At 38.9% G+C, this 12,362-nt stretch overlaps 1 protein-coding gene across 2 annotated transcripts in view; it reads right to left on the reverse strand.

The window, feature by feature from the left end:
• The window catches only part of gucy2f (guanylate cyclase 2F, retinal), a 71,937-nt gene that overhangs the window by 43,028 nt on the left and 16,547 nt on the right, over positions 1-12,362 (reverse strand). The window lies entirely within an intron of this gene.

Below are 12,362 nucleotides of genomic sequence, written 5' to 3' on the forward strand. Positions count from 1 at the left end.
GTCGTTGCATTCATAGGACATTCAGTCCATCACAAATGGATTGTTCAGTTTGTTTTCGAAGGCATTTCGCCTCGAGATAGGTCAGATCTAGACTAACTAGATGTGACCAGTCTAAGTTAGCACGAACTGATGGAGCCTGCTCATATGTGTGGCGAAACGTCTTCTAGGAAGACAAACTGAACAGCTCATAGGTTGAGATTGGTCAGATCGACTCAGATTACATCCGTCCAATCAAGGTCAGACTAGATCTGCCCGATCCAAATCTAAGACCTGTTCTGTTTTTACAAAGCCTTTAAGAAAAACTGAACAGCTCAAAGAATTAGAAGTCAGACTCGGGCTGCCTAATAAAAATCAGATTAGATCTGACCGATCAAAGTCAGACTGGACTTGACCAATCAAAATCTATGAGCATGAACTGATGACCCCTGCTCTGATGAGAGGCAAAGCGTCTTCTGTGACAAACTGAACAGTGCGATGGATTGAATGCCCCAAGAATTACAACTGATGCACGCTTCAATATGAGGTGTTGATAACATTACTGTCTCATTACACAACAATTGTGGACGGTTAAATACAATAAGCCTAAATTGGGAAATTGGTGGATCGACATCACAACTACCCACATAAAGTTAGGGATATTAGGACTTTTGGTAGAAATTTTAGGAGGAGCCTAAAATGGTCCATAACCTTTCCAGGTGAACTTATTTTGACATTTTCTGACTATACTCATTAAAAGTAAGGGATGCATACATTTGAACTTCTTTAAAGTCTCCAGTGTTTACTGATGTTCCCTAACAAGAAACTGAACAGCAAAATCACCTTTCTGCGACTCTTCCAGCCTGATGCAACCTGCTCGTAATACTAAACCACAGGTGTTAAACTCGTTTTTATTAAGGGCCACATTGTAGTTATGGCTTCTAACTGCGAATAATATACAAATTTGCCTCTGCATTTGATTATTATATATATTTTTTATGTTTACTGTAAAAAAAAGGGTAGATTTTACAGTAAAAACTGGCAACGCACTCATTTTACCGTAAAATTTAAAAAAAATTTCCCCAACATGTGGTAAATAAAAAAACAATCCTACTGTTTTTTACGGACTATAAGCCGGGCAGCTTAGTCATCTTAGTTAGATATGGGGGACTCAAAGCGCTTTACATAGTGAAACCCAATATCTAAGTTACATTTAAACCAGTGTGGCTGGCACTAGGAGCAGGTCGGTAAAGTGTCTTGCACAAGGGCACAACGGCAGTGACTAGTATGGCGAATGCGGGGATCGAACCTAGAACCCTAGAATGTATAACCGAGCTATACGTTCAAAAGAGAAGTTTAAATCTTCTAACTTTGTATAACAAACATGCACTTTACGAGTTGGTAAACATCCTTCAGCTACACTGCGAGGGACACCTGAACTGTGCTTTAATTGCTCTTACACATCAACAGAGCAGCAGGTTGTGCAGATTAAAGGAAATTGAACCTCGGCGGTGGAGCGGGAGTAATTAAAGATAACGAAGGACTCTCCCTGCCACCAGTCCCCAGAGGGTCGCTGCCTTTTTGCCTGTGTCAGTCATTTGGGGAAGGCTTTTTAGAAGACACAACAATCCACCATGCATGCTGACACTGAAACAATGGCGGCATTAAAACACACACCAAACCTAAACCTTATCGTTCCCTCCCTTCTGCCTCCTTTTTGTCCCCCTTCCTCTTTCTATTCACGCGTGTTCAAAAGCACGGCGCGTTATTGTACGTTTTCAAGGCGCACTACACCTTCCAAATATTCTCTATGGCCCCGCAAAGCGATTCCACCTTTGTTGACCCATATCCCAGGTAAGCTCATGAGCCTCTTAAATGTAACACCTTGACACCACTGCATTCATCCAGGAATAGAGGATTGAATTGATGACTCAGCACCCAGCGAGCAGTGAACACACCACATCTCATCCCTGAGGCAGGGTTTACACCAGGGGTGTCAAACTCATTATAGATGGGGGGCCACATGGAGAAAAATCTACTCCCAAGTGGGCCGGACTGGTAAAATCACAGCACGATAACTTAAAAATAAAGACAACCTCAGATTGTTTTTCTTTGTTTGAAAATAGAACAAGCACATTCTGAAAATGTACAAATCATAATTTTGTCGGGGTTATTTACACTTACATGTTGCGGTTAATTCAACACTATCTTTTTTTGTCGTTATTTATACTTTCTGAATAATTAATATGATAATATTGTATTTATGTTGCAATTTCCGTTTTGGCGTCATATGCTCTGTTATGGACGGCGTGGCGCAGTGTGAGAGTGGCCGTGCGCAACCCGGGGGTCACTGGTTCAAATCCCACCTAGAACCAACCTCGTCACGTCCGTTGTGTCCTGAGCAAGACACTTCACCCTTGCTCCTGATGGGTGCTGGTTGGCGCCTTGCATGGCAGCTCCCTCCATCAGTGTGTGAATGTGTGTGTGAATGGGTAAATGTGGAAGTAGTGTCAAAGCGCTTTGAGTACCTTGAAGGTAGAAAAGCGCTATACAAGTACAACCCATTTATCATTTATTTATTTGTTTAGATCAGGGGTGTCAAACTCATTTTAGATGGAGAAAAATCTACTCTCAAGTGGACCGGACTGGTAAAATCACGGCACGATAACCTCATAATAAAGACAATTTCAGATTGTTTTCTTCGTTTAAAAATACAATAAGCGCATTCTGAAAATGTATAAATCATAATGTTGTTGTTTTGTTTTTTTACACTTACATGTTTGTGTTATATTTTTATTTGTTGTTATTTATACTTTCTGAATAAATTATGTGATAATGTTCATTAGTCAACTCATTGGTGTTAATTTTCAATCCATCGAAATGAAAAAAAAAATGATATCAAAATCTAATTACAGCAGGCCCTGCGATGACGTGGCGACTTGTCCAGGGTGTACCCCGCCTTCCGCCCGATTGTAGCTGAGATAGGCGCCAGCGCCTCCCGCGAGCCCAAAAAGGGAATAAGCGGTAGGAAATGGATGGATGGATGGATGGATGTTTGTGTTATATTTTTATTTGTTGTTATTGATACTTTCTGAATAAATTATGTGATAATGTTCATTAGTCAACTCATTGGTGTTAATTTTCAATCCATCAAAAAAAATAATATCAAAATCTAATTACAGCAGGCCCTGCGATGAGGTGGCGACTTGTCCAGGGTGTACCCCGCCTTCCGCCCGATTGTAGCTGAGATAGGCGCCAGCGCCTCCCGCGAGCCCAAAAAGGGAATAAGCGGTAGGAAATGGATGGATGGATGGATGTTTGTGTTATATTTTTATTTGTTGTTATTTATACTTTCTGAATAAATTATGTGATAATGTTCATTAGTCAACTCATTGGTGTTAATTTTCAATCCATCAAAATAAAATAAAAATAATATCAAAATCTAATTACAGGAGGCCCTGCGATGAGGTGGCGACTTGTCCAGTGTGTACACCGCCTTCCGCCCGATTGTAGCTGAGATAGGCGCCAGCGCCTCCCGCGAGCCCAAAAAGGGAATAAGCGGTAGAAAATGGATGGATGGATGGATATTTGTGTTATATTTTTATTTGTTATTATTTATGCTTTCTGAATAAATTATGTGATAATGTTCATTAGTCAACTCATTGGTGTTAATTTTCAATCCATCAAAAAAAATAATATCAAAATCTAATTACAGCAGGCCCTGCGATGAGGTGGCGACTTGTCCAGGGTGTACCCCGCCTTCCGCCCGATTGTAGCTAAGATAGGCGCCAGCGCCCCCCGCTACCCCTAATGGGAATAAGTGGTAGAAAATGGATGGATGGATAATTACAGCAAGTTATTTATGTACTTTGCTTATTTTCCACAACTGGTGCACTAGCATCATGTTGTTTATTTTTTTTATTTGACATATGTAGCATCATCTACAAAGATACAAAAAAATGCTATTGCGACATCAAGTGGACACATTTAGAACAGCAGTTTCTTTCATTCAAAAATGTTGACCAATTGTTATACTCATCCCACGGGCCGGATAAAACTGTTCGCGGGCCTGATCCGTCCCGCAAGCCGTACGTTTGACACCCCTGGTTTACACACCTCTACGAGAAAATGGGAAAATGATGGAAAAAAAGTGGCGTTTTTGGATTTCTTTTCAAGCAAATGTGCAATATTGTGGACAAGATAGTGGTTCACCGGATGACTCCGATATGTGCCTTTGTAATTTAATGTTAAATGAAAGGCTGAGGTACAAGCGCAGGGGTGTCTAAAGTGTGGTCCGGGGGCAGTTTGTGGCTTGCCGCTCGGGGTTAGTTGACCTGGCGAAAATTGTCAAAATAAAATCAAACCAAAAAAAGTTTGATGTAATGAGGAAAACCAGACAAGTTGATACTAATAACTGATAACAATAGGCTTTGTAACCTACAACACAAACCACATGTCAAATTATATATTTTTAAACAACAGATTAATCGCACTTGTGGATTTGGATTAATCATGATTAGTCACAGGTTATATCAAATGCAATCTTATCAGAATATCACAAAGGAACATGTCTTAAATGTTTACCTTTAATGCACTTTGTGACGACCTGTCACGTCAGTTTCTGTGTTACAGTAACTTCCTGGTCAGTGCTTTTATTTTAGTTTCACTTCCTGCCTGTCTCTCCTGTTTTTAAGTCTGTCAAGCATTTTCCATCCCATCCATTTTCTACCGCTTATTCCCTTTCGGGGTCGCGGGGGGCGCTGGCGCCTATCTCAGCTACAATCGGGCGGAAGGCAGGGTACACCCTGGACAAGTCGCCACCTCATCGCAGGGCCAACACAGATAGACAGACAACATTCACACTCACATTCACACACTAGGGCCAATTTAGTGTTGCCAATCAACTTATCCCCAGGTGCATGTCTTTGGAAGTGGGAGGAAGCCGGAGTACCCGGAGGGAACCCACGCATTCACGGGGAGAACATGCAAACTCCACACAGAAAGATCCTGAGCCTGGATTCGAACCCAGGACTGCAGGAACTTCGTATTGTGAGGCAGACGCACTAACCCCTCTGCCACCGTGAAGCCCCTGTCAAGCATTTTGTGTTGCATTTCTCTTATGTATGAATAGCGCTTTATAAATAAAGTTTGATTGATTGATCGATAAGTCATCTAAAGTCCCGTCACGGTTGACTTGTTCCAACGTTACCATGAATTGATTAACGTGGGTCCCGACTTAAACAAGTTGAAAAACTTATTCGGATGTTACCATTTAGTGGTCAATTGTATGGAATATGTACTGTACTGTGCAATCTACTAATAAAAGTTTCAATCAATCAACCAATCAATCAGTCAATCAATCAATCGCTTGCATTGACCTGATGACTGACCGTTAAACAAACCGCGACGCCTCTCAGGTAACCAGCTGCGGTTACGGTAGAAGAGCATGCATTGTCAAAATAAAAGGCACAACTAATCTGCGATTAATGCATTTTTTGGTGATTAATCACATGAGTTAACTTGTTATTTTGACAGCTCTACTTTAACATTAGGTTTTTTTTAACAAGATAAAAACATTCAAATGACCTTTGCATTCTTTGAATTTTCAGTATGCAGCCCCTGGTAAAAAAACAAACAAACTTTAGACACCCCTGATATAGAGTAACAGAGTACATTTCAATGTTTGAATAGTTACTGTTACTGTTGACAATCACGCTTTTTACTTTTCGGCCAAAGACGCAAGTATTGCATGCCTGCTAAAAGTGTTATATGTGGGTATAATGACAGACCATATCAAAAATCTGAATGATATTTTACAGGGTTTTACAAAATAATAATAAGAAGAAAAAGAGCACAGGATTTAGGCTTTACAATATGTACTGAGAACTATAAAACATTGACTACAATGAGTGACTGAACATTTCCCCCCTTGACCTTGTGCACATTTTGCAATCAAACAAAAATGCAGCAGAAATGTGACAAATAACTAACTGTACAAAATAAAAAAAAACAGCCACATGTCCGATGAAATTAGGGCTGTCAAAGTTAACGCTCTAACTCATGTGATCAACCACAAAACATTATCGTATTAATCATGCAATTTATTTTGAGTGCTCATGCTCATTTTCCTTATCTGTGGATGGTCACCTTTAAAGGTCTGCGCTCACTGCAAAAACTGAAATCTAAGTAAGATTATATACCGGTATCTCAAATAATAGTGATATTTGCTTATTTTCTGTCTGATAAGATCATTCTTCTCACTAAGCAGATTTTATGTTAGAGTGTTTTACCCGTTTTAAGGGTTTTGGTCCTAAATGATCTTAGTAAGTTATTACAGCTTGTTGCTGAGATTTTATCAATCAATCAATCGATGTTTACTTATATAGCCCTAAATCACTAGTGTCTCAAAGGGCTGCACAAACCACTATGACATCCTCGGTAGGCCCACATAAGGGCAAGGAAAACTCACACCCAGTGGGACGTCGGTGACAATGATGACTATGAGAACCTTGGAGAGGAGGAAAGCAATGGATGTCGAGCGGGTCTAACATGATACTGTGAAATATATTGAGTAACACATGCTTGAAACTAGATTACCAAGTGTTGCAAAGCTGTGTCATCAACACTCACAAGTATAACACTACTTTTTTAAAGTAATAATTTCTTATTTCAAGCATGAAAAAAAAAATCATGACTTCGACACAATTTTGTCTCATAATTAAAACAGATGACAGCCAAATGGACTTTGCTGTTTTATTTTCACTGAAACAATAGAAAATACGAACTCATATAGTAGTACAGCTGGCACAGTACAGTAAACTGACAGTTAATATTTAAACTTTTAAGATGTGACATTTCTAATAATTTTGAACGGAAATAGTTTATGCACATTCAGATGAATTCTTCAAAATTATAATTAAAATGTTATTGGCCGCAGGGTGTACCCCGCCTTCCGCTCGATTGTAGCTGAGATAGGCGCCAGCACCCCCCACAACCCCAAAAGGGAATAAGCGGTAGTAAATGGATGGATGGATGGCCGGGGGCCGGGCTGTACATATGCACACCAATTAGCTGAAAGAGCATGCACTTGGCACGATGATGTCATGTTTTCGATGGAAAAATAAGTTGATTGGCAACACTAAATTGGTGTGTGAATGTTGTCTGTCTATCTGTGTTGGCCCTGCGATGAGGGGGTGACTTGTCCAGGGTGTACCCCGCCTTCTGCCCGAATGCAGCTGAGATAGGCTCCAGCACCCCCCGCGATCCCAAAATGGGACAAGCGGTAAAAAATGGATGGATGGGTAAGTAAAGTGGTTGAATCTTAAATGGGGCATCTATGTATGGTTTGCATGTTCTAATACAACCTTCAACAGCTTCAAGCATCCCTTTCTCGCAGGGGGTGCTCAAGCTTTTGGCCCCCAAATGAACAAAACTTTTTCAATCAAAGTGAAAATCTGCCTGTTAAGCGTACAACAGCACCAGGAGTGAGGAACTTAGCCCCATGCCACAATACTGTATTTAAAGATAAGGAGATTATCAAGTTCAATCTATGGCAATTAATTAACCGTGTGAACAGACCTTTTAATAATTGTGTGAGCTTGAAAAATTTAAATATGAATAAAGTATGTATTGTATTTTTCGGACTTAAAGTGGCTGTTTTTTTTCATAGTTTGGCCAGGGGTGCGACTTATACTCGGGAGCGACTTATGTGTGAAATGATTAACACATTACCGTAAAATATCAAATAATATTATTTAGCTCATTCACGTAAGATACTAGACGTATAAAATTTCATGGGATTTAGATATTAGGAGTGACAGATTGTATAGCATGTTCTATATCAGGGGTGGCCACACTTTTTCTGCAGGCGAGCTACTTTTCAATTGACCAACTCGAGGGGATCTACCTCATTTATATATATCATTTATATTTATTTATTTATGAAAGAGACATTTTTGTAAACAAGTTAAATGTGTTTAATGATAATACAAGCATGTGTAACACATATAGATGTATTTCTTTCACGAAGACAAGAAAATAAGTTGGTGTATTACCTGATTCTGATGACTTGCATTGATTGGAATCAGACAGTAATGATGATAACGCCCACATTTTCAAATGGAGGAGAAAAAAAGTTGTCCTTTCTGTACAATACCACATGAAAGTGGTTGGTTTTTGGCATCTAATTCATCCAGCTTCCATACACTTTACAAGAAAAACATTGGCGGCAAATTCCATAGCTTGCTTGATTGACATTCACGGCACCCGAGGGTCTTGTGAGATAACGCTGGCACATTATTCATTATTATGAAAAAATGACAGAGAGGAAGGCGAGAAACACTTTTTATTTCAACAGACTTTCGCACTGTCCCTTCCGTCAAAACTCTTAAGGCCGACTGCACATTTCCTATCTTCACAATAAAAGCCCTGCTTCATGCTGCCTGCGCTAACAAAATAAGAGTCTCGGAAAGCTGGCGTGCACAAGTGATGTGCACGCCAGCTTTCTGAGGGATCGCTTGTGCACGCCAGTTTTCCGAGACTGTATTTAGTTAGCGCAGGCAGCATGAAGCAGGGCTTTTATTGTGAAAATAGGAAATGTGCAGTCGGCCTTTAGAGTTTTGACGGAAGGTACGGCGCGAGAGTCTGTTGAAATAAAAAGTGTTTCTCGACTTCCTCTCGGTCATTTTTCATAATAATGATCTTGCAGCAGCCAGCGTCATCTCACAAGACCCTCCGGTACCGTGAATGTCATTTAAGTGACGTCTTGGTGAAGATTGATGATCACTAATTTTTAGGTTTATTTTTTTTAAAAGCCTGGCTGGAGATCGACTGACACACCCCCCGCGGTCGACTGGTAGCTCGTGATCGACGTAATGGGCACCCCTGGTCTATATGTTATAGTTATTTGAGGTTAAAATACCAGGCACGTTCTCAGTTGGTCATTCATGTGTCATATAACGTATACTTATTCAGCCCGTTGTTCACTATTCTTTATTTATTTTAGATTGCTTTTCAAACGTCTATTCTTGGTGTTGGGTTTTATCATATAAATTTCCCCCCCAAAAATTCAGTTTGGGTAGCCACCCCTTGGCGGGACAAACAAAACGACTCGACGGGACAAATGTGGTCACCTTCTAGCTGACTGTGGCTCGAGGCAGGGTCATCCCTGGAACCAGGTTAGAACAAACAACCATCCACACTATAGACTGCAATGATTCATCGATTTCTTTGATTAGAAAAAAACGATTCAGTCTATATTTCGTTGCCTTGAATAATCGTTTGAGAGTATCTAATAAAAATTGATAGAATCCGCACCGCACTAAGTACCTCAAAGTTTTAATACACAAACATAGTTTTTACACAGCCTTTGCAATTGCGCGCACATGAGAACGAAGTTATGTGGGATCCATGATCTGTGCGGCGGCCACAAGTTTAAAACAATTTTCTTTTATCAATACTCACATTTTAATTTTCCCGAAAGTACTCTCCTGAAGGAATCAATAAAGTACTATCTATCTATCTATCTATCTATCTATCTATCTATCTATCTATCTATCTATGTTGATGAAGTGCATTTATTAGAAAGAAAGAAGATTATGGCAAGCAGAAAAAGTGTTGTTCATTTCAACTATTTTCCCCAAAATACGCTATGTGGCTCGAGTCTTAAGTGTGTCTTGTCCAATTATTTGATTACCCAAACAAGCTAATTGATTCGTTCCTCAATTATCCCCGAATTCTCTGACCTGGCGAGTTCCTCAGGACTTGAATCTGCCACTGACGAGCAGATTTTACCTGTCTTACCACCATTATGTCGATGACACTAAGATTTACAAGTCACTGAGGGCATGGTGAACGTCGGCCTGTTGATTCACTTTCTTCAGCTAATTTCTTCAGACACAATTGAAATCATTGTCTGTGGCCCACAAAAGCAATGCGACCCAATAGTAGTTACTTTGAGACTCTTTTCCTGAAACCTAATAATCAGGTTAGAAATATAGAGGTAATAATGGACTTAAACTCGAACTTTACAGGGCACATTAAGTCAATAACATCAGTAGCTTTTTATCACTTAAAAACATTGCCAAAATCAGAAGAATAGTGTCCAAGGCAGATTTGGAAAGATAAAGTTATGCCTTTATTTCCAGTGGGTTAGATTACTTGAATGGCCTTCTCACTGGGCTCTCTAAACGAGCTATAAAGCAGCTGCAGTACATCCATAATGCTGCTGCTCGAGTCCTGACTAGAACAAGGGAATATGATCATATTAGTCCAGTACTTAGGTCACTGCACTGGCTTACTTTTGCGCGGAGAATAGACTTTCAAACAGTTCTGCTTGTGTAAAAATCTTTACATGGCCTTATGAAAAAGTGTATCTTTGACATATTAGAACCATATGAGAACCTCAGGAAGGGGTCTTTTTTTGGTGCCCAGAGTCAAGACGAAACATGGTGAGGCTGTGTTTTATGCTCCTAAAATCTTGAATAGTCTTTCAGCAGATGTGAGATAGGTCTCAACATTGGCAATGATCACATCTTGGCTGAAAACGCTTGTATTTAATCCTCCATATGTCAACTGAAAGTATTTTATTTAAACTCTTTAGTTTTTATTTGAATTGGAATTATTTTATGGTGATTATATTTTATGATTTTATTTCAAATTATGATTGTTTTATTTTTTTCATTATTTTTCTGTAAAGCAGTAAGAATTGCTCTGTGTAAGAATTGTGCTCTAAACTGGCCTTGACTAAATTCCCATTTACATTCACACTATATTGTCCGTCTATAACCCCTTATTAGTTTAACATAAACTGGAATTGCAACAAGTATTTTATTTCTTACCTCAACGTATCTAATATTACAGTGGTTCCCAAATGGGGGTACGCGTACCCCTGGGGGTACTTGAAGGTTTGCCAAGGGGTACGTGAGATTTTTCAAAAATATTCTAAAAATAGCAACAATTCAAAAATCCTTTATAAGTATTAGGGGGGTGTGAAAAAATCGATTCGAAAACGAATCGATTCTCTTTTTTTTTTTAATCGACTTTTTAATTTTATTTTATTTTTTAATCAATCCAACAAACCAATACACAGCAATACCATAACAATGTAATCCAATTTCAAAACCAAACCTGACCAAGCAGCACGCAGAATTGCAATAAACAGAGCAATTTAGAGAAGACACAAACACGACACAGAACAAACCAAAAGTAGTGAAACAAAAATGAATATTATCAACAACAGTATCAATATTAGTTATAATTTCAGCATAGCAGTGATTAAAAATCCCTCATTGACATTATCATTAGACATTTATAAAAAAAAAAAGAACAATAGTGTCACAGGGGCTTACACTTGCATCGCATCTCATAAGCTTGACAACACACTGTGTCCAATGTTTTCACAAAGATAAAATAAGTCATATTTTTGGTTTGTTTAATAGTTAAAACTAATTTACATTATTGCAATCAGTTGATAAAACATTGTCCTTTATAATTATTAAAGCTTTTAAAAAAAAATCTACTACTCTGCTAGCATGTCAGCAGACTGGGGTAGATCCTGCAGAAATCCTATGTATTGAATGAATACAGAATCGTTTTGAATCGGAAAAATATCGTTTTTGAATTGAGAATCGCGTCGAATAAAAAAAATCGATATATAATCGAATCGCGACCCCAATAATCGATATTGAATCGAATCATGAGACACCCAAAGATTTGCAGCCCTAATAAATATATTTATTGAATACTACTTCAAAAAAATATGAATCTAAGTTCATAAACTGTGAAAAGAAATGCATCAATGAAATATTCAGTGTTGACAGCTACATTTTTTTGTGGACCTGATCCATAAATATTGATGTTAAAGATTTCTTTTTTTGTGAACAAAATGTTTAGAATGAAGTTCATGAATCCAGATGGATCTCTATTACAATCCCCAAAGAGGGCACTTTAAGTTGATGATTACTTCTATGTGTAGAAATCTTTATTTATAATTGGGACGGCGTGGCGTGGTTGGGAGAGTGGCCGTGCCAGCAACCTGAGGGGTTCCTGGTTCAATCCTCACCTTCTACCAACCAAGTCACACTCGATGTGTCCTTGAGCAAGACACTTCACCCTTGCTCCTGCTGGGTCGTGCTCAGGGCCTTGCATGGCAGCTCCCGCCGTGAATGTATGGGTGAATGTGGAAATAGTGTCGAAGCGCTTTGAGGACCTTGAAGGTAGAAAAGCGCTATACAAGTATAACCCAATTACCATTTATTATTGAATCATTTGTTTAGTTATTTCTATATATTTTTTTCCAAAATATTTCAAGAAAGACCACTACAAATGAGCAATATTTTGCACAGTTATATAATTTAATAAATCAGAAACTGATGACATAGTGCTGT

This window comes from Nerophis ophidion, linkage group LG18, assembly GCF_033978795.1.
Source record: "Nerophis ophidion isolate RoL-2023_Sa linkage group LG18, RoL_Noph_v1.0, whole genome shotgun sequence".
Classification (NCBI taxonomy): domain Eukaryota; kingdom Metazoa; phylum Chordata; class Actinopteri; order Syngnathiformes; family Syngnathidae; genus Nerophis; species Nerophis ophidion.